Here is a 22,278-nt window from a genome sequence, read left to right on the forward strand (position 1 = left end):
GTTATATAAGATGCATATAAATTTATGACGGTGTATTAGGGCCAAGTAGGGAGAAAAAAAGGATACGGATATATATTTCGCGAAAAAAGTGGCAAATCTAGGAGATAAAAGAAGCAAATTTATGAGATAAAGTGGCAAATCTAAGAGAAAGTATTAGATTTATGAGAAAAAAGTGGCAAATCTAGGAGAAAAAAGAAGCAAATTTATGAGAAAGTGGCAAATCTAAGAGAAAGTATTAGATTTATGAGAAAAAAGTGGCAAATCTAGGAGAAAAAAGCAGATTTATGAGGAAAAAAGTGGCAAATTTACAAGAATAATGTGGCAAATCTAAGTGTCCAACACTTTTTTGCAGTTACCTCCAATGGTAATTTATTGAGAATGCTTTGTACTAATGTTGAATTTTTTTGTGAATGGTTTATTTTATTTCAACAAAAAAATATTTTAGTTATGTTATAAGATGCATATAAATCTACATCGGCGTATTAGGGTCAAGTATGAAAAAAAATATAAAGATACGGACGCGTGGGAGGGGGGTAATATTTTGAGAAAAAAGTGGCAAATCTACGAGAAAAAAAATAGCAGATTTGAGAAAAAAGTGGCAAATCTACAAGAAAAAGTAGCCGATTTATGAGAAAAGTGGCAAATCAAGGAGATAAAAGTCGTAGATTTATGAGAAAAAAGTGGCAAATGTAGGAGAAAACAGTAGCAGCTTTATGAGATTAAAAGTGGCACATCTACGAATGTCGAACACTGTTTTGCAGTTACCTCCAATGGTACTTTATGGAGAATGCTTTGCAAATGTTGAATTTTTTTAGAAAGTTATCCTATACAATAATGTGTTTGTGAATGGTTTCTTTTATCTAAAAAACCCCAAAATATTTTATTTATTTTATATGATAAGATGCACATAAATCTTCAACGGCATATTAGGGCCAAGTATGAAAAAAGTGTCAAATCTAAGAGAAAACAGCAGATTTATGACCTCGATTAATTTACCCCTAACCCTGGGGCACAGTGAGTCCTGCTGAAACATGCCTGATGCTTAATGTCTGCTTGTATTGTATTGAAAAGCTGAGGAAAAAATCTAGAAAGAAGTCTCTTGCAAGTGTTGGGTTTGTCTACATATTTAGGAATGACAACAGTATCTTCAGTTCCACCACTCTGCTTCAAGTCAAGTTTGTTTTATGTTGCACTGACAAGAAGATTTTAGAGCTAAATTGTTCCTAGAGTTGTCTTAATCACCATAGTGAGCTCTACTGGGCCAATAATCCTAGTTTAAAAGACACTTTCCTGGTATATATAACTTGGTTTATGTCCTTTGTCGCATAGTATCTATTATTTAATCTCAATCTTTAATCTTAATCTTTAATTTTAATCTCGTCTTTGGGCTCAACTAGCTGTACACAGTTGTCATTGTTTTTAACTGTAGTTATTTTGTCCAGTGAGTTAAAACCATAGACTGTATATAAATAATAGACGTACTCACCGTGACGTCACCCATTGGTTTGTGGACTGCCCGTTGGAAGCCTCGAGTTCAGCGTTATACTCGTCGCCACCTTGTTTCCGATACGTGGAGCAGACCATATTTGGACTGTGGCGGAGCGCGAGGGATCTGACGACACTGACTACACGCATCTCTACACCGGCAACCTGACTGAGAGAAGCCGCTGCTAATTCATGTTAGCATTAACTGGAGCATTAACTGGGATGTTAGTTTTGGCTAGCAAAAAAACAAAAACAAAATGTATCTTTCTTACCTCAGAAAACTGAACAGCGACTCCTTGGAGTGTCTGTTAGTCCAACCAAACGCTGAACAAGACATTTAATGAACAAAACGTTCAAATAAACTGTCATTAAGTGAAAATACAGTGTGAAAGGGTCAAAGTTATGAGACCAAATCGGTAAACGTCTAAATCTAAATAACGTTATATATAACTTTATTGACACGTTTCCATGGATACGCATTGTTCTGCTTCTCTCCTGGTGACGGCTCGCCTTGTCAGTGACCTGTCAATCAAAGGTAGCCACGCCCCAAATCATACTTTAAAACCATAGACATATATGTCTATGGTTAAAACAGCCTCTACGTCAGGGGTCTCACACTCAAAATACCTGGGGCCCCCTGGAGGCAGTATCAAAATGACCAAAAAAATACAAAAAATTACAAAAAAAAAGACACAAAATGACCAAGAAAAGACACAAAATTACATAAAAAGAAACAAAATGACTGAAAAAAACACTAAATTACTTAAAAAATACACAGAATCACTAAAAAAGACACAATTATTAAAAAGAGACACAAAATGACCCAAAAAGAGACACAAAATGACCCAAAAAAGACACAAAATGACCAAAAAAGACACAAAAATGACCAAAAAAAGACACAAAATTACTAAATCAGACACAAAATGACCAAAAAGACAAAAAATGACAGAAAAATACATAAAATGACCAAAAAAGACAAAATTACAAAAAAAAAAAGACACTAAATAATTTTTTAAAAAGGCAGAAAATGACCCAAAAAGACACAAAATGACCAAAAAAGGACACAGAATTACCAAAAAAGACACAAAATTACCAAAAAAAGTAATTAAAGGGAGCTTTCACACACAACACGGTAAAGTGCCATTCATATAAAACTCACATTAAACTTTCATATCAAGGTGGGGGCCACAAAATATCGTCACAAGGGCCGCAATTGGCCCGCGGGCCGTGAGTTTGAGACCCATGCTCTACGTTGTTACCTAGTTTAATTTGTCCCTGATTTGATCACTTATTTTCATTTTTAGTCTTATATACTGGGATCATATGCACAACATTATGATCAGAATGTAATAGTGGCCTACACTTAGACAAATAACATGGATGATTTACATGTTTACATGGTTCAGTTGGTAAATGAAGGTCCAACTCCCACATTACACAGTCATCTTGTCTTACCACGTAGAGCCCTCTGCAGGTAATAAAATGCCATTGCAGTGTGAAGGAGCAGGGGCATGTCACCAGGAGGCTGTTTTATTTTTAAATAAGGGACTGTCCCTTGTTATACAGAGCAGGTGGCTCACCATTATATAGATGTGCTCTCTTGACTGTGGAATCACGTTATCCCAAATCTAGATGGAAATGTTCCTGTTCCTATGGAGTGTGGATGTTTACAACTCAGGACTTACAGTCATCTGTTGAGGAAAAACATATATATATAGTAAAAAAGCTCTTCAACTTCTAAATTAATTAAATAAGGGTGATATTATTGTTTTATTAACGGTTTCCAGGGTCAAGAATACACATTCAATCTCTACCTATATATATTTAAATTTACATAAACAGGATGTCTTGAGCAAATTATGACTTTTGTGTCTTAGAAATAAAGGCAGAAGCAGCGTATCATAGTAACTAAACTATTAGGGGCTGTATGGGCCGTAATTCTTTCCTCTGACATACACAGTTTTACCTCTCACATTAACATTTTTACCTCTCACATTAAGAATTTTACCTCTCACAGAGGTATTTTTTTGTGTGAATTTGAGAGTTAAAAGTGTGAATGTGAGAGATAAAATTGTGAATGTGAGAGGTATTTATTGTGAATGTGAGATATAAAATTGTGAATGTGAGAGGTAAAATTGTGAATGTGAGAGGTATTTTTTGTGAATTTGAGAGTTAAAACTGTGAATGTGAGAGGTATTTTTGTGAATGTGAGAGGTAAAACTGTGAATGTGAGAGGTAAAACTGAATGTGAGAGGTAAAACTGTGAATGTGAGAGGTATTTTTTGTGAATTTGAGAGTTAAAATTGTGAATGTGAGAGATAAAATTGTGAATGTGAGAGGTGAAACTGAATGTGATCCTATTTTTTGTGAATGTGAGATGTTTTTTGTGAATTTGAGGTAAAATTGTGAATGTGAGAGGTATTTTTTTGTGAATGTGAGAGGTAAAACTGTGAATGTGAGAGGTATTTTTTGTGAATGTGAGAGTTAAAATTGTGACTGTGAGAGTTATTTTTTGTGAATGTGAGAGGTAAAACTGTGAATGTGAGAGGTAAAATTGTGAATGTGAGAGGTACAATTGTGAATGTGAGAGGTACAATTGTGAATGTGAGAGGTACAATTGTGAATGTGAGAGGTAAAATTGTAAATGTGAGAGGTACAATTGTGAATGTGACAGGTACAATTGTTAATGTGAGAGGTATTTTTTGTGAATGTGAGAGGTATTATGACCTATACGGCCCCCCATACTAAACCGCTGCAAACTAACCATTTTTACCTCTTTATTTCTGTTCATTATGACAACTCAATGCTACGAGTCTGTTTTGGCATACTTTAACTGTATACATCATTATAAGAGACAGAGCAATAGTTGAATCAGTTAACTTTCTGTCTGCTCCTCTCCTCTGACTCTATCTGTAACAAGGCTACTCAGTGATATTTGCAGAGCTGTCCTGCCCACCAACCTTTGTTTCCAGTAAACTCATAATCTATTTATAGACTGCACAAGTGAAAAAGTGAGGGACAGTGTTTGTGAAAGCTATTGGAGACACAGTGTTAAACTGCCACACTTATGGTGCATGATTGGCTCTCCTGAAGAGCACATCGTGATAACAGGATTAATATGATTTGCGTGGTCGGGGTCATCTGGCAGTAATGTTTGTCTGGATCACAGCAAGGTAAGCCGTTCTTTAACAGGGGCTCGTGTCTGGGGAGAACTGACAGGTTTTAAGTTCACAAATTCAGATCTTGTGTAATGTTTTTAACTTTTTTTTTGCACCAATCTTTGCTACGCAGCAGATGATTCTGTAGTGTTTTCTGCTTTACAGTGCTCAGCTATCAGTGGCTAAACTGTATCATTTTGACCAAGTTTGTTCATGTTTGATGTGGCAAGCATATATAAAAGACCAAAAAAAAACAGCATTATTGTATTGTATTGTAACTTGACAGATCATTTTATAAATTTAGACACTAAACAGTTGTGAAAAGTTCAAACTTATACACTAAATACATTTTTTTTTCTTCTCAACTTTTAAGTTTAATCTCTAGTCATGGAAATATTATTAGACCACCCTTGTTTTCTCCTTGCTTTCTTGTTCATTTTAATGCCTGGTACAACTAAATATATAGACATTTTTCATGGTTTTCTTCAAAATTATTTTGGTTTTTATCAAGAAAACCAAGGAAAATGTCTAGATATCAGCTCTTAAATTAAACTCTTATCAGCTATTTTTGTTATATTTGTCCAAACAAATGTACCTTTAGTTGTACCAGGCATTAAAATGAACAAGAAATTGAAGAAAACAATGGTCCAATAATTTTTCCATGACTGTATAAAAGACCAAAAAACAGCAGTATTGAACAGCAGTATTGTAACTTGACGATTGTCGATTTCATCAAAACATAAATTAGTTGTACAATATCAACTGCTGTGACACTAAACAGTTGTGAAAAGTTCAAAGTTGTACACTAAATACATTTTTTTACCCTCAGATTTGAAGATTAATCTCTAGTCTGGCTGTATAATCTCTGTGAAGGTGCGTCAGGATTGTTTCATGTTACATGTGAACCTAAATACAAACAGCAGATATGATTAAGAGGACTATTAGTATAATTCAAAGGGTCCAGAGACATTTTTGTGCATATTTTGTGAATGTGAGAGGTATTTTTGTGAATGTGAGAGGTATTTTTTTGAATGTCAGAGGTAAAATTGTGAATGTGAGATGTATTTTTTTTAATGTGAGAGGTATTTTTTGTGAATGTGAGAGGTATTTTTTTAATGTGAAAGGTATTTTTTGAATGTGTGAGGTAAAATTGTGAATGTGAGAGGTAAAATTGTGAATGTGAGAGGAAAAGTGTGAATGCGAGAGGTATTATTGTGAATGTGAGAGGTATTTTTGTGAATGTGAGAGGAAAAGTGTGAATGCAAGAGGTATTATTGTGAATGTGAGAGGTAAAATTGTGAATGTGAGAGGTATTATTGTGAATGTGAGAGGAAAAGTGTGAATGTGAGAGGTATTATTGTGAATGTGAGAGGTATTTTTTGTGAATGTGAGAGGTATTTTTGTGAATGTGAGAGGAAAAGTGTGAATGCGAGAGGTATTATTGTGAATGTGAGAGGTATTTTTTGTGAATGTGAGAGGTATTTTTTGTGAATGTGAGATGTAAAATTGTGAATGTGAGAGGAAAAGTGTGACTGCAAGAGGTATTATTGTGAATGTAAGTGGTAAAATTGTGAATGTGAGAGGAAAAGTGTGAATGTGAGAGGTATTATTGTGAATGTGAGAGGAAAAGTGTGAATGGGAGAGGTATTATTGTGAATGTGAGAGGTATTTTTGGTGAATATGAGAGGTAAAATTGTGAATGTGAGGAAAAGTGTGAATGCGAGAGGTATTATTGTGAATGTGAGAGGTATTTTTGGTGAATGTGAGAGGTATTTTATGTGAATGTGAGAGGTATTTTTTGTGAATGTGAGACGTAAAATTGTGAATGTGAGAGGAAAAGTGTGAATGCGAGAGGTATTATTGTGAATGTGAGAGGTATTTTTTGTGAATGTAAGAGGTATTTTTTTGTGAATGTGTGAGGTAAAATTGTGAATGTGAGAGGTATTTTTTGTGAATGTGAGAGGTATTTTTTGAATGTGAGAGCTATTTTTGTGAATATGAGAGGTAAAATTGTGTATGTGAGAGGTATTTTTTTGAATGTGAGAGGTATTTTTGTGCATATGTGGAAGAGAGCAAGTAAGCGGCCATGGTCAAGCCTCTTGCATTGTGTAGTGGCTTGCATAATCCTACGGAGGATAAAACTTGTATCTCATTGGAGAGTGTCAAAGGCCATGGTTATTATTATTATTTAACGTTAAAAGAGACAGCCTTTGACATTAACAAAGCTCTAAACTTCACACTCGATGCCTCTCAACCGTGTTTCTCTCATGCATTTTACTGATGATACACTGTGTCTCCACTGGCTGTGACATGAAGTGTTTTACATATGGAGTCTATTTTATTGTGACTTATAAATGCACTCACTATGTACTGGGCTGTCAGGAACACTGACAGCTGCTGCTGATGAGACTTGAGGCACTTATAATTCTTATTTGGACTGCTAGGACTGCTATTGTGTCACATTTTAAGTTTTTATATTTTTTCAGGCAAGAATATATCCATTTGAATTAAAAAAAAAAACACATTTACTGGTCACTTTATTAGGTACACCTGTTCAACTGCTCATTAATGCTGTGAGAGACGGAGCAGATAGATGGGGAAAGACACAGGTGGTTTATTGCAAAAAGTATATTTTTTTAATTTTCCAAAAATCAAACTAAACTAACTTAATCTTTTAAAAAAATCTCTCTGTAAACAGGGGTTTAACACAGGATTAACACCAAGACACAAGAGGGACTTATACAGTCATGGAAAAAAAAATTAGACAGCAAAAATAGCTGATAAGAGTTTAATTTAAGAGCTGATATCTAGACATTTTCCATAGTTTTCTTGATAATAACCAAAATCATTATCACTAAAACCATGGAAAATGTCTTGATATCAGCTCTTAAATTAAACTCTTATCAGCTATTTTTGTTGTTATCGTTATATTTGTCCAAACAAATGTACCTTTAGTTGTACCAGGCATTAAAATGAACGAGAAATTAAAGATAACATGGTCTAATATTTTTTTCCATGACTATATAGTGGCTGATCAGGCCATTTTCACACACAAGGTAGGTCAGAATATTGATATGAAAGTTTAATGTGAGTTTTATATGAATGGCACTTTTGCAATGTCTTTTTTTGGGGGGTAATTTTGTGTCTTTTTAAAATAATTGTGGGTCTTTTTTTGGTAATTTTGTGTCTTTTTAAAATAATTTTGTGTCTTTTTTGGGTCATTTTGTTTTTTTTTTTAAATAATTTTGTGTCTTTTTTTGGTCATTTTGTGTCTTTTTTTTTTGGTCATTTTGTGTCTTTTTTAAATAATTTTGTGTCTTTTTTGGTAATTCTGTTTTTTTTTTTTTTTCATGTTGTGTCTTTTTAAAGTAATTTAGTGTTTTTTCAGTCATTTTATGTCTTTTTTGTCATTTTGTGTCTTTTTTTTTTAGTAATTTTGTGTCTTTCTTTGGTCATTTTGATACTGCCTCCAGCGGCCCCCAGGTAATTTGAGCAATAGACAATTTTCAAACAAAATGCTACAAACAAACTACAATAACACATGCCAGCCTTCTGCAACCTAATCAGAGAAATAAAGGAAATAAAGATAATAACTATAAGAAGGAAAATACTCTATCACTATCAAAAGAAAGAAAGCAAACAAAACGATCCTACCCCCCCGCTGCAGGAGGAAAATGGATTAACCCAATTGGCAATCACTCTCCTCAAGGTGTGTGATTCAGCTGAGTCGAACCAGCCAGAGTGACTCGTCAGCAGCAACCAACAGGAACTGGTAACTCACAGAAAACTGAATTAATGCAATGACAAAGTAACTTAAGGGAAATACAGAAATGTTGATAATGAAAGTTAACGACGGGTACATCTCAAACAATTAGAATATCATAGAAAAGTTTATTTATGTCAAAAAGTGGAAATAACACATTATATAGATCCATTACACAGAATGAAACATTTCATGTCTTTATTTATTTAATTTATTCTAATTATAATGATTACATGTGAACCTAAATACAAACGAGCAGATGTGATAAAGAGGATAACGAGTATAATTCAAAGGGTCCAGAAACATTTTTGTGCATATTTTGTGAATGTGAGAGGTATTTTTGATAAAAATTAGAGATAAAATTGTGAATGTGAGAGGTAAAATTGTGAATGTGAGAGGTATTTTTTGTGTATGTGAGAGGGAATATCAGCCCCTCTCACAAGAATTGTGACATGTTTGAGAGAGATTGATTAATAAAGTTTTGGTAATTCCAACTTGATGGGTGACTGTATATGGGATACAATAACTCTAGGGTTTTGGGCTTTTTTGTCCATTTTGAATCCTTTCCATCCTGCCTGTATACACCACTTAAAAATGTTTAAAGGCCATGTTGGTATTTTTTTTTCAGCACAACCTCACCTATATGACCTGATAATAATAGATTTTTATTCTGACTTACTGGATCAACATTTTGAACCAAAAAGAAACAAAGAAAAACCAACATAAATGTGATCTTATGATTGTGTGATCCTGTCATCAACTCTGGTTTTTATTCTAGTGGGACTCTATTTTATTTGTGTCTTGTGTGTTTAGCGTAACAATTTTGGTCATTTTGTGTCTTTTGTTGTGTCTTTTTTAGTTATTTTGTGTCTTTTTAGTCATTTTGTTTCTTCTTCTGTCTCTTTTTTTGTCATTTTGTGTCTTTTGTGTTTTTTTTTGTCATTTTGTGTCTTTTTAGTAATTTTGTTTCTTCTTCTGTGTCTTTTTTGTCATTTTGTGTCTTTTTTTTGTCATTTTGTGTAATTTTTCTTCTCTGTTTTTTGTGGTAATTTTGTGTCTTTTTGTGTGTTTTTTTTGTCATTTTGTGTCTTTGGTCATTTTGTGTCTTCTGTGGGGGTTTTTTTGGTCATCTTGTTTCTTCTTCTATGGTTTTTTTGTGTGGTCTTTTTTTTTTGTCATTTTGTGTCTTTTTTTAGTCATTTTGTGTCTTCTTTTTTTTAGTCATTTTGTGTCTTCTGTGGGTTTTTTTGGTCATCTTGTCTTGAACTTTAGAGGTAAATTTACAGTAGGGCTCCACGCTGCTTTGTTTTCACGTCTGGACGTGATGAAGAAGTCATGCTTTGGAGCTTTTGGAGACTCCAGAGGGTCAAAAAAATATGAATCTATATCTTTAGGATTGCAGGAGGTACAAGTCAGTGTAATTTTCCCTCCATTTGACACTTTACTAAAGCCCCTTGTCCCTCCAGTAACTGTCCCGTCGGCCCTTGATAAAAAAATGTGTGAAAGACAACAAAAGTTGGATTTCAATTATTTTTGTCCGCCCAAGCAGCAGGATGTGCAGTCAGTGTTTTTTGTTTAGGCAGACATTTTCAGAAGCCCAGAGAGACAAAACAATGTGTACAACGTCATTAGAGGGGAGTATGGGATGGGTTGACCCTCTCACACAAACACACAGCAACAATGTAGACACAAACACACACACACGCACACACACACACTTTACTACACAGTATGAGTGAAGTGGCTGAGTAGAAAAGACAAATAATTACCTAAACTTGCATTCCACTCATAAACGTTGGTGGGATTTAAGACAAAAAGACACAAACACGGACCTGCACACCAGCATATTGTGATACATTTCCTGCCCGGCTCTTTTCCACTTTACCTTGCCTCTATATTTAGCTCAGTCCAGGGAAACCGACCGGCACGGGCAGGAAAACTAAGTTGGGAAAGAATTGGAGGAAGTCTAGTGGCCATGTAGACAAACAACTCGGACACTGGGATCAGTGCTGGCTGGATACACAGCATTACTCTGCATGGCTGAGAAAGACAAAGGGCTGTAGAATGATAGAGGGCCATCTGAAGAAAGACTTAGCAGATTCTCATAGAGCGATGCAGGAGGCTTCAGTGGCAGCTTTTTGGATCCAGCTTGACGTGGATTAGAACAGACAAACAGTGGATCTACACATAAACATGTTCAGAAGGTGGACCTGCTAGTAGATCTCGGCTGGTTAAAAGTCTCAGATAAGGTAAGATGCGTTCATAGTTTCCTCAATGTTCGATTAGAAAGCTGTCGTCCAATGTGACCGCCTGGATTTCAGTCTTGTCTAATAGAATATTCTGACTAATGTGTGCTTGTTTGAGTTGATATTGACCACTGAAATCAGTTCCATGTGTCAGTTTTTGAGTTGGATCGTTGTCTTCGTCAGGTCTAACTGCTGTGTGTGTTTGGTAGTATTTTGGTATTTGTATATATCACATTATATACACTCCACCTTAAAATAAGAAAAGATAGAACTTTATTAACTCTATGGAGTCTTGGGCTATTTTGTCCATTTTTGAATCCAAAATGTCTTTTTTTTTGTCATTTTGTCTTTTTTTTGTCATTTTGTGTCTTTTTTAGTCCTTTAGTCCAACATAAAATGAGATTTTGAGTCTTTTTATTTACTCTCAAAACACTATCATGCTCAATAAAGAATTTTAAATGTTGCAAATGTGAACAAAGGTGTCAAATCTAACATATAAGAGGGTTCCATCCAGTTCTATCATTTTATACTAAATCTATTTGAGCTTGTCTCCAGTTTTACTTGGTATATCATCATCAAACTGAAACTGGCCTCATGGAGTTTACAGCCAGAACTTTAGAGGTAAATTTACAGTAGGGCTCCACGCTGCTTTGTTTTCTAGTGTGGATGTGATGAAGAAGTCTGGATTTGGAGCTTTTGGAGGCTCCAGGGGGTTAACATTAGTCAGTCTGATCTGTTAGCTTTCCTCCTTGCAGAAAGAGGAAGAATTCTACGGTTTGATGGCCACAGGTAGAAAAGTGGCCATCAAACTGTACAACTCTTCCACTTTTCTTTCTTAGTTAGCAAGTTGTACCTAATAATGTGGCAGTTTGAACCTTATCTGCTTCAAGGTTGGGGTACAGAGTTGTGTGTACAGAGATGCTCTTCTTCAGACCTTGGTTGTAACCAGTGGTGATTTGAGTTCCTGTTGAACCAGTCTGGTCTCCTCAGACCTCTGGCTTCAACAAGGAATCAAGGCTTTCTGGATATTTCCTCTTTTTGGGACCGTTCTCTGCAAACCCTAGAGACGGTTGTTAGATCAGCATTTATACTCAGACCAACAACCATGCCACGTTCAAAGTCACTTAAATCACCTTTCTTCCCCATTCTCACTTTGAACTTCAGCAGCTTGTCTTTGCTAGAGGTGGGTAAAAAATCGAAACAGCATAGTGTCGCCATATTTTGCGTGGCAATATTATATCGATTCATGGACGCCAAGTATCAATATTTAGTGTTTTCTCCTAGGTTTTTTTTCCAGAGGCCGTAGCGGGCTAACTTTTAGGATTATACTGGTATCACATGAAACTATGAGATTTAAGGAATTTATAGGCACCATGTGAGTCTTTGTGGTTGTTTTATGTCTCTTTGTGGTTGTTTTGTATCTCTATATAGTTGTTTGGGGTGTCTTTGTGGTCATTTTGCATCAATGTGGTAATTTTACACCTCTTTGAAGCTGTTTTCTGTCTCTTTTTGATTTTTTTTGTGTCTTTGTAGTTGTTTTGCGTCATTGTTTTGTGGTTGTTTTATGTCTCTGAGGTCATTTTATGTGTCTTTGTGATAGTTTTTGGTGTCTTTGTGGTCATTTTGCATCTATTTGGATGTTGTATGTCTCTTTGTAGTTGTTTTGCTTCTCTTTTTGGATCTTTTTTGTCTCCTTCTGATCTTTTTGTATCTCTGTCGATGTTTTGCCTCCATTTGTAAGGAATCTATAGGCACTAGGTGTGTCAGGATACTGTGTCCGGAAGAAATAACGCTGCAAAGTTTTTTTTTATGTGTCATTCAAAAAAACAATTGAGAGCAGTGAAGCTTGTTGTTTGTGAAAGTTTGATAAAATGCTGCAGCTGTTGTCGTCCAAACATCGTTTGATATCAGTTGAGTTCAGTTTGACTGAATACTTTGTTGGTCAGTCTGTGGGTTTGACTCTCATTGTGGAGAAATAAAAAGACTGAAGAGAGATGAATAGACTGAGAATTTTCTGTTATTGGACAAAATAATTCTTGATTTAATTTAATTTTGTGGACACAAAAACCGGGTCTTCACCATGTCTACATGCCTACATGTGTTGAGTTCCTGTGATGTGATTGGCTGATTAGATATTTGCGTTAACAAGCAGTTAAACAGGTGTACCTAATAAAGTGGCGAGTGTAAATACACTGATTCTAGCCTTTGTCCATGATACAGTATTTCAAACAGATAGATAGATAGATAGATAGATAGGAACTTTATTAATCCCTTGGGAAATTGGCAATTCCAGCAGAAGCACAACACCAATACAATAAAATAGAATAAAGTTAGTAACTAATCATAATGTGCAAAATAAGAGTTCAAGACACAATAAAAATACAATATAAAATATAAACTTGTACACTGCAGTATGTAAAGTGTATTGTTTATCTCCCAGGTGAGTGAAGTCACTTTATATAGATATATAGATAGATATCCAATGGACAGTACATTTATTGTCACACATTTCCTCCATAGTGGGTTTCTTGCACGTGAGCAGTATGGCAAGAATTTGTCTTTTGTCTGCTCTACATGCATGTGAGTTACAAGACAGGAATCTTTGCTGTTGAACACATTGTTACAGTTGTGTGAATATTTCATTCTGGACAGCTGCCTCTCAGCATTCAGCATGGAAACAAATACTGTGAGGACGGAATAATCAGCTTCTGTGTGGTTTCGTCGAGTAGATAAGTTATACATTACACGCCCAATTCACAAAAAAGTTGGGATTTTGTTTAAAGAGTTGACCGTCATTCAGCCAGGGATGCTACAGAAAGACACACTGTAATTTAAATGCCACTTAAAAATTACAACACTGTTTTTTTTTTTTCATTTTAAACCTCTGAAGTCCAGGAGATTTTGGTTCAAATTTGTCAACTTCCTGTGCATTAATTTCTGTCTCTGTTCAGCATCTTTCAGTCTGTCCTTACATCACATGCATGGCTCCTTTTTCTCCACACAAACTTGGCTATCAGTCAGATTTTTCATTTTATTTTAATTAACAAAGTATAAAGCTGCCAGGAACCGAAAATACAAACAAAAGACACGTGTCTAAGGAAATATAATTTTAAAAAAAACATTTATACACACAAAAACAGCAGAAAAGATAATAAATATTAAAACTACAAAACAGTATATTTGCATGTAAATTAAAAATAGTAATAGTTTTCATTGTAGAAAGAAAATTCACATTTTAAAAACGGTCTAGAAACATAAATGTCACACTGTGAAAGCTCCTATGATTGAACTTTAACTTTCTCAGCTTGTCTACATATCATATATAAATAAAGTTATTACTGTAAATATATTTATTTATATTATTTATTTTCAATAAATAGATGGACTCCACAGGGTTATCTGATAGTTCACAAGATTTATTCACAACCGTAGCTCCATGAATATAAAAATCAGACATTCCTTGACCACTTTGTGAATCTACCGTAACAGCTACGAGGTGGGAAAACAATAGCAAACATTAGCATCAGCGCTTTAGCTAATAAACACTTTTACAATAGTTAAGACAACAAAAATAGCCACTGATATATATGACAGAAGAAAATAAACTTTAACAAACTTTGTGCCCCTGTCAGCAGGCTCTATATAAGCCCTTTTGATACTTCACAATTTTCACCTTCAAATCACAGCTCAGAATCACTTGTTTACACCAGCCTTTTCTCTTTGACCTCGCCATTCTCACTTCTGCTGTTTGTTGTTTTCATGTAGTTATGTGGCTGTTTGCGTTCTTGCTTTTATCTCATGTTTTTTGCTGTTTGTAAGGAGACCTTGAGTGACGTGAAAGGAGACCATAAATAAAATGTATTATCATTATTATGAAATATGATTGTTATAGAAGCTTTCTGTTTAGTTTTAGCCAACTAAATTCTCAACTCACTGGCTTATTCACAAACGGCCGTTCACCTCAGAGAGTTCAAATCTTTTGTACTTTGATTCATCTCTCTCTCACACAGATCTCATGAACTAGCTAGACTAGTGGGTGTTATCAGCCCATAAGAATGGGTGAGCAGGGGGCTGCCCTGCCTGCCTGCAGGTTGAGAAGGTTGTTATCAACATTTCGTACTTTATACTCAAACTTGGAGCCTTGATCAAACACACACAGCAGATTATTTGTGTGATGTAAACAGTTGTATATGCAGAATACGCTGCACTTAACGAGCTAGAAGACGGAGACAGAGTGGATTGGGACACGCTCATAGACTGGATATAAATAATGGACGTGGTGACCGTGACGTCACCCATTGGTTTGTGGCCCGTTGGAAGCATCGAGTTCATCGTTACACTCGTCGCCATCTTGTTTCCGATACAGGAAGCAGACCATATTTGGACTGTGGAGGAGGAGAGGGATCTGATCACTGACTACAGCCTCTCTACACCTCAACCTGACTGAGAGAAGCCGCTGCTAATTCATGTTAGCAATAGCGTTAGCATTAACTGGGATGTTAGTTTTGGCTAGCAAAAAAACAAAAACAAAATGTTTGTTACTGACCCCAGAAAACTGAGCAGCGACTCCTTGGAGTGTCTGTTAGTCCAACCAAACGCTGAACAAGACATTTTTACTGAACAAAACGTTCAAATAAACTGTCATTAAGTGAAAATACAGTGAAAGGGTCAAAGTTATGAGACCAAACCGCTAAACCTCCTTTTTTTTCTATATAACGTTTTATATAATTTTATTGCCGTGGATATTAGAGAAACTTTTAAAACTCCTCCTCCAATCATTTTGAAGGTTGTTTTTTTTGTCGATTCCTTAGACCTTCTAGTTTCATATGATACCAGTATCTCCAGTATAATCATAAAAGTGAGCCCGCTACTGCCTTTGGAGCAGCGAACGCTAAATATCGATACTTGGCGGCCATGAATCGATAAATCGCCACGCCAAATATCGTGATGCTATACTGTATTGATTTTCCCCCCAACCTCTACTAAGTAAACCAAGCTGTGGAGGTTATGCACTCACTGATGAAACAAAGCAGGACATATGACTGACTGTAAACACACACACACACACACATACACACACACACACACACACAGTCATAAACTCCGAGGCCATCTGCCTGAGCTCTCCTCCTCCTCCCAGCTGTCTGAACTCAAGGTCAGAGTAACATCCGGCTCCAGCAGCAGACTACACATGACTCCAGCGTGTCTGCTCCGATGTGAACATCATTCCCCCTTTAAACACTGTCTGAGTAGTGCAGTCAGGTTATGTACTTTTAAGAGCTTCTACAGCTTCTGGTACAAATGAGGTAACAAAATAATGAACCATAAATGAAAGTACAATGGCCCCTCATGCATAAATGTTTATGTATTTCGGGGTGCAGGACATCTGTTGTAAGTGGCACCTGCAAGGCTCAATAAACTCTTTACTGCCCTGATCACCCACTTTTTTAAGGAATTTGGGCTCTTATTGCCCTCTGGCCGCTGTTTTAGAATAACAGAACAAAAACAAGGGTTTCTTTTATCCCTGTGGCCATGGAGAAGCTTAACCCTCTGGAGTCTCCAAAAGCTCCAAAGCATGGTTTTCTTGATAATAACCAAAAATCATTAACAAGAAAAACATGGAAAATGTCTAGGTATCAGCTCTTAACTTAAACTCTTATTAGCTATTTTTTGTTGTTATCATTATATTTGTCCAAACAAATGTACCTTTAGTGGTACCAGGCATTAAAATGAACAAGAAATTGAAGAAAAAGGGTGGTCTAATAACTTTTTCCATGACTGTGTGTTGTACGTAATCGATCATAAATTTGACGCACACAAAGGCTACAGCTTGACGTATAGTATGACGCATTCAAAAGTGATGCCAGCGGGTCCATATGTGACAACAAGCTGGGAATGAGAACAGCTTAGATCAGGGGTCTCAAACTCAAATTACCTGGGGGCCGCTGGAGGCAGTATCAAAATGACCAAAATAAAGACACAGAATTATTAAAAAAAGACACAAAATGACAGAAAAAATAATCACTTAAAAAAGACACAAAATGACAAAAAAGACACAAAATGACTGAAAAAACACTAAATTACTTTAAAAAGATGCAAAAAAGACACAAAATGACCTAAAAAAATTCATAGAATCACCAAAAAAGACAGTTATTTAAAAAAAGACAAAAAATTATTTAAAAAAAGACACATTATAAAAAAGACACAAAATGACCCCAAAAACCCCACAAAATTACAAAAAAAGAGACAAAATTTTAAAAAAAAGAGACAAAATTACAAAAAAAGACACAATTACCAAAAAAAGTAAATAAAGGGACCTTCCACACACAACATGGTAAAGTGCCATTCATATAAAACTCACATTAAACTTTCATATCAAGGTGAGGGCCACAAAATATCGTCACGAGGGCCGCAATCGGCCCGCGGGCCGCGAGTTTGAGACCCCTGGCTTAGATCTTCTTAAATTTCTAGTGAAGTGTAATTAGGATTCAAGTTAAGATCAAGCCATTTAACCATCAGTGGAAAGTTCTCACAGATATAATGAACCTGATGTGTCCGTCTGAGTGAGGTCACATGGCAGGACTGCTGCTGCTCCAGGCTGCTGTATTTACCAACAAGAGGAGGAGGAGGAGGAGGAGGAGGAGGTGATAGCGTAGTGTAGCTCCACCATGGGAGTCTCTGTACTTGACAGCCAGTAGCAGCTTGCAGCATGCAGCAGCAGCAGTTTTCAGCAGCGATTTCTCAGAAAGGGGACTGATCTTTAGCCTGGATGGTTATGGCCGGTATGCTGCTGTTCGGGGGGTAAGATCTGACTGCTTGTGAAATACTGATCTTGTAGTTTTATGTTAAATTTATAACAGAATGAGAGAATTAAAGGGCTGCTTGATGCCTTTTTCAAGACAAATGAACAAAATGATGATTTGTAGTTAAGTTGCATTGTTGTGTGTGTGGTAAGAAGTCAAAAATGGCATAAACTGTTAAATTGTAAATTAAACAGATCTTAATTTATGGCTTAGCTTGTAGGAGCAGCGTACAGCATGTATGTGTGTGTGTGTGGGAGGGTGAACCGTCCATGCATTTGTTGTGTAATTCCTGTCCGCGAGTGCACCTACGAGCAGCGTCTGTGTCACTGTGGACGATGCATAAAAACACAATGACGCATCTGCGGAACCAGAGGCAGAGACACAGTGACCCATTGTGGAGGCAGAAAAGCACAAGTCATGCTAAAGGGCACAGCTGACTGTAACATGCACAGCCGAGCCGTGAAATCAGACGGAAGAAAGACGAAGAATGTGTCAGTGTGTGTGTGTCCCGTAGCAATCGACATATAATGCATTAATGTTTTACGCACCATGAAAGCAGCGTGATTTCCACACAAACAAAGTGAAAGAGACGCTTCAGAACAGCCTGTTTGTTGTTTGGGAGGCGTCTATGCGTCACAGAGGCAAAGCAACAAGTGCCCTCGCTGTTATTGCACAGGTTTTCATATTCATTTTGCTTAGATTAATGCATTTGCTTATCCCTCCTGTTATCTTCGTTTCTCAGGATCAGCAATAGTGTTCGTGGGTCAATTTGACCCGGTGCATGTTTTAACCCCTCTGGAGTCTCCAAAAGCTCCAAATAATCCAGACTTGTTGACTCCATCCAGACTAGAAAACAAAGCAGCGTGGAGCCCTACTGTAAATTTACCTCTAAAGTTCTGGCTGTAAACTCCATGAGGCCAGTTTCAGTTTGATGATGATATACCAAGTAAAACTGGAGACAAGCTCAAATATATTTAGTATAAATTGATAGAACTTCTTTTAATTCTTTATTGAGCATGATAGTGTTTCGAAAGTAAAAAAAAGATTCAAAGTCACATTTTATGTTGACTAAAAAAGACACAAAATGACCAAAAAAAGATACAAAATGACTTTAATTTAAGAGCTGATATCTAGACATTTTCCATGGTTTTATTGATTATAACCTAAATCTTTATCAAGAAAAACATGGAAAATGTAGATATCAGCTCTGAAATTAAACTCTTATCAGCTTTTTTGTTGTTATCATTATGTTTGTCCAAACATGTACCAGGTATTAAAGTCAACAAGACATTGAAGAAATGTTACTTCTTGGTAAAAATTAAGGTTAAATGAATAAATAAAACAACAACAAATGAGTCTAGTCAGCTATTAAAATGTGTGATAAAAGGCAAGCACTGCTGCTGCTGTAGTCAAATTATGCAATATAGTCTGCAAGCCTGTTGTGCAACTGCATTTGTTTTGTTTGCATTGCATTCTAGATGAAGATAACACTTGGTTTTCTGCTTTCAGTAACATTTAGATAGTTTTACTGGAAGTAGAAATTATTATTTTTCAGTATATCACTTTTACACAAAAGATAATCTGTGTATTGTAACAACACATTGGAATAAAAACACTGAGCAAATGCAAAATGTTAACCACCAACACAAAATATTTACACATGTCCTTCCTAGAATATCCATAATATCTGTTCCTGGCATCAGAGCCACAGTGATGAGACAGTGACTTGGTTCTTGCTGCTGTGGATCTGTTTATAGGTGTGAAACAGATGGGTCTGACAAGTGCTCCAATGTCTCAGTAACTTCTGTTATTGTGCTGCTTCAACCTCCAAGCCTACTGACTCCACATAGTAGAGACGGGGGAGAAATCGATACAGCATAATATTGTGATATTTTGCGTGGTATCATGTGAAACTAGAAGATGATTTCTGGGGGTCGCCAAATCATTTTGGAAGTCAGCTCTGTCTCCACTGTGTTAATGTGTTTTAGTCTTTTTGGTCATTTTGTGTCTTTTTTGGTAATTTTGTGACTTTTTTTAGTCATTTTGTGTATTTTTTGGGTCATTTTGTGTCTTTTTATGATCATTTTGTGGTCAATTTGTGTCTTTTTGGGTCATTTTGTGTCTTTTTTGGTCATTTTGTGTCTTTTTTAGTCATTTTGTGTCTTTTGGCCATTTTGTTTCTTTTTTTGGGCCATTTTGTGTCTTTTTTTGGTCAGAATGGACCTTTAAACTCATAGCAAAGGAAAAGTAAAAGTTAAAAGAAACAATAAAATAATATTTTTATGATTTATTATTTTATAATAAAATATAAAAATTATATAAATGCACAGACAGATGTTTTAGTTGTTCTCTGCTTCATTATTTGTCCAAAATTCGTTGTATCAACTGAGTTTGTCTGATCTGAACTGTGAGATTCTGTTCAGTGAGCTGGGGTCACAGACAACATGCATGTTAAATTGGGGGTCGCAACTCAAAAAGGTTGAGAACTACTGATCTATAGGACCATGTGCATCTTTGTGGTTGTTTTGGATGTTTTTCTGGTCATTTTTGCATCTATATGGATGTTTTACGCCTCTTTGTAGTTGTTTTGCATCTCTTTTTGGATCTTTTTTGTCTCTTTGTGATCTTTTTGTATCTCTCAGAGGTTGTTTTGTGTGTCAGGATATCGTGACGCGAAGTTGTCGAAATAACGCTGCAAAGTTAGGCTTTTTTTAAGTTTCATGGTGATTTTCAAAGCGGTCATGTGACCTCTGATGTCATGCTATCTCAATGAAGGTTCCCACAAGTCTCCTCTTTACATACATGCGATTTTAGGCAATAACCAGATGTAGTAAAATGTGTATTTCCGCCTACTGTATTTGAATATTTGTGCACACTGAGGTCCCTAAACAGGCTTTGAATGACATAAACTGCATAGCACTGGAAAGCTAAGATTGGTGGATTGAGGCCAGTTCTCTTCATGTGGGTTGATGTTAGTCATCAGTAGTAGCCAGTTCATTGCTGTGAGGGCATTTCTTGAGTCTCAACCTCAGTGTATAAAATGAGCTGCTGTGACCTCTGGGATAATCACAGCCTCATGAAACTGTACAACCATAAACTAGAGACCTGGAGCATTCAGAGGATGTGCAGCTTGTCTAGGTATATTGACAAGAGTCAGGATATCATGTCGGGAAGTTGTCGAAATAACGCTGCAAAGTTCAGCTTTTTTATGTTTCATTCAAAAAAAAATTAAAGCAGTGAAGCTTGTTTTTGAAAGTTTGATAAAATGCTGCAGTTGTTGTCATCCATACATGTTTGAAAAAAATTCTTGATTGGATTTAAGCATGGGGCCTCTGGGGCTTCACACCTTTACCACATAGGATGAGCAGGTGTAAAAAATTGTTGGATATAAAAACTATTTGGAGCTGTCTCTGGCTCTCTAAAACACAATCCATAAGTATTCACAACTTTTATTTCTTCAGTGAATTAACATGTTTGTAATAATGGCTATTGAGGATTTAAAGACGGTGTAACCAGTAGAGTCACCGAGGCAATGTCGTAATTGGGACAAAGTTCCCATAAAGCACATAGTAAGGCTGTCATTAAGGCTACAGGAAGAATGTTGATCAGCTGGGGTTTTGTAATTATTCTGCCAGAAGCCTGGCAACACTGTTCACTGTATGTTCAGAAAGTTTCCAGCAAAACCCCTTCAGCAAAACCCCGTATATGACCCTGTAAGGACACGTATACAGTAGATCGACTGTCTTGCTTTAACTTGTAAGCATCTTGGAATCCCACGTTGTCGTACTCTAGTCAGCAATAAAGTAAACTGATTGATTATTCAGTAGAACCTGTCACAAGTGAGGCAGGCTGAGGTAAAAGTTGCTATATTTCTAGACATGACCAAGATATTCAGTGCAGTATATTAATGCTTGTTAATTAACAATCTGGTGATGGCTGGTTCAGGTTTCAGACCTGATAGTGTGCAATTTGTCAGGTGTGGTAATGTTGTTCCTGTTGTCCTGCAAAAGGGAGTTCCCCAGGGATCTATTCTTGGTCCTCTACTAATGTTTTATTATATCACAATCTATGTACCTATGTATGCAATTTGCAGTCTGACAAGTGTAGCATGTCCTTAATGAAATGAAATTTATTTTAAATGCAAACAAAACAAAGGCTTTTTTGTTGTTGTTGTTGCACCCAGTAATACTGAGCTTTAACACTCGTCTCTGAAATGTCTGAATACTGTGAAAAAATGTTCCAGATTTCTATGGCACAAGGTGGCTTTAAATGTCTTATCTAGCAGCTCCAACGTCAAACTAAAGCTGTATAAAGCCCTGAACAGGCCCTTTCACCTTCCGGCATGCAGAACTGCAGACACCAACATATAATAAACTTGACTTGGATAATGGAATAATGGAGCACGAGAGGAAATGTATGTATAATTAATGTATAATTATGTGCTGTTTGCAGCAAAGCTGACTATGTAGTATGCATAGGAATGAACAAAAAATAGTATTAAATACTTCACTAAATTTGTTGGTAGTTGCTTTTAAGAGATAGTCAATAAGAGGGTATGGAAAGCTGCTAAATCTATTGAGAAAGTCACTGATTTCTGCTTGCTCACCCAGCCATCTCTAGCCTGTGGATACCCATGCTGCCTTGCGCGTTTGATTTCATTTCGAACTGCAAGGCGGCATGGTGTCCATGGCCGATTCTAGCTCTGCTTTTGGTATCCAATGACAGAACGGGGAGGGACGGCAAGACGATGAAGCGTACTGTTCGACAGACGGAAGCTTGTAGTTTACTTACGGATCCAACATGGCTGCAGCAGACGCCAAGCT

The 22,278-nt window shown here is 36.3% G+C and overlaps 1 protein-coding gene across 2 annotated transcripts in view; it reads left to right on the forward strand.

Annotated features, from left to right (window-relative positions):
* Window positions 1–4,519: 4,519 nt before the first annotated feature.
* rasgrp3 (RAS guanyl releasing protein 3 (calcium and DAG-regulated)) overlaps window positions 4,520–22,278 on the forward strand; it is a 34,512-nt gene continuing 16,753 nt past the window's right edge. The window contains exon 1 of one of the 2 annotated variants that reach the window (XM_059359580.1): window positions 4,520–4,658. The gene's annotated coding sequence lies outside the window, so the exon portion shown is untranslated. Of the gene's footprint in view, window positions 4,659–10,431; window positions 10,656–22,278 lie in introns of those variants that run through there. The other variant, XM_059359581.1, reaches the window with a different exon arrangement.

This window comes from Centropristis striata, chromosome 20 (genome assembly GCF_030273125.1).
Source record: "Centropristis striata isolate RG_2023a ecotype Rhode Island chromosome 20, C.striata_1.0, whole genome shotgun sequence".
In the NCBI taxonomy this organism is placed as follows: Eukaryota; Metazoa; Chordata; class Actinopteri; order Perciformes; family Serranidae; genus Centropristis; species Centropristis striata.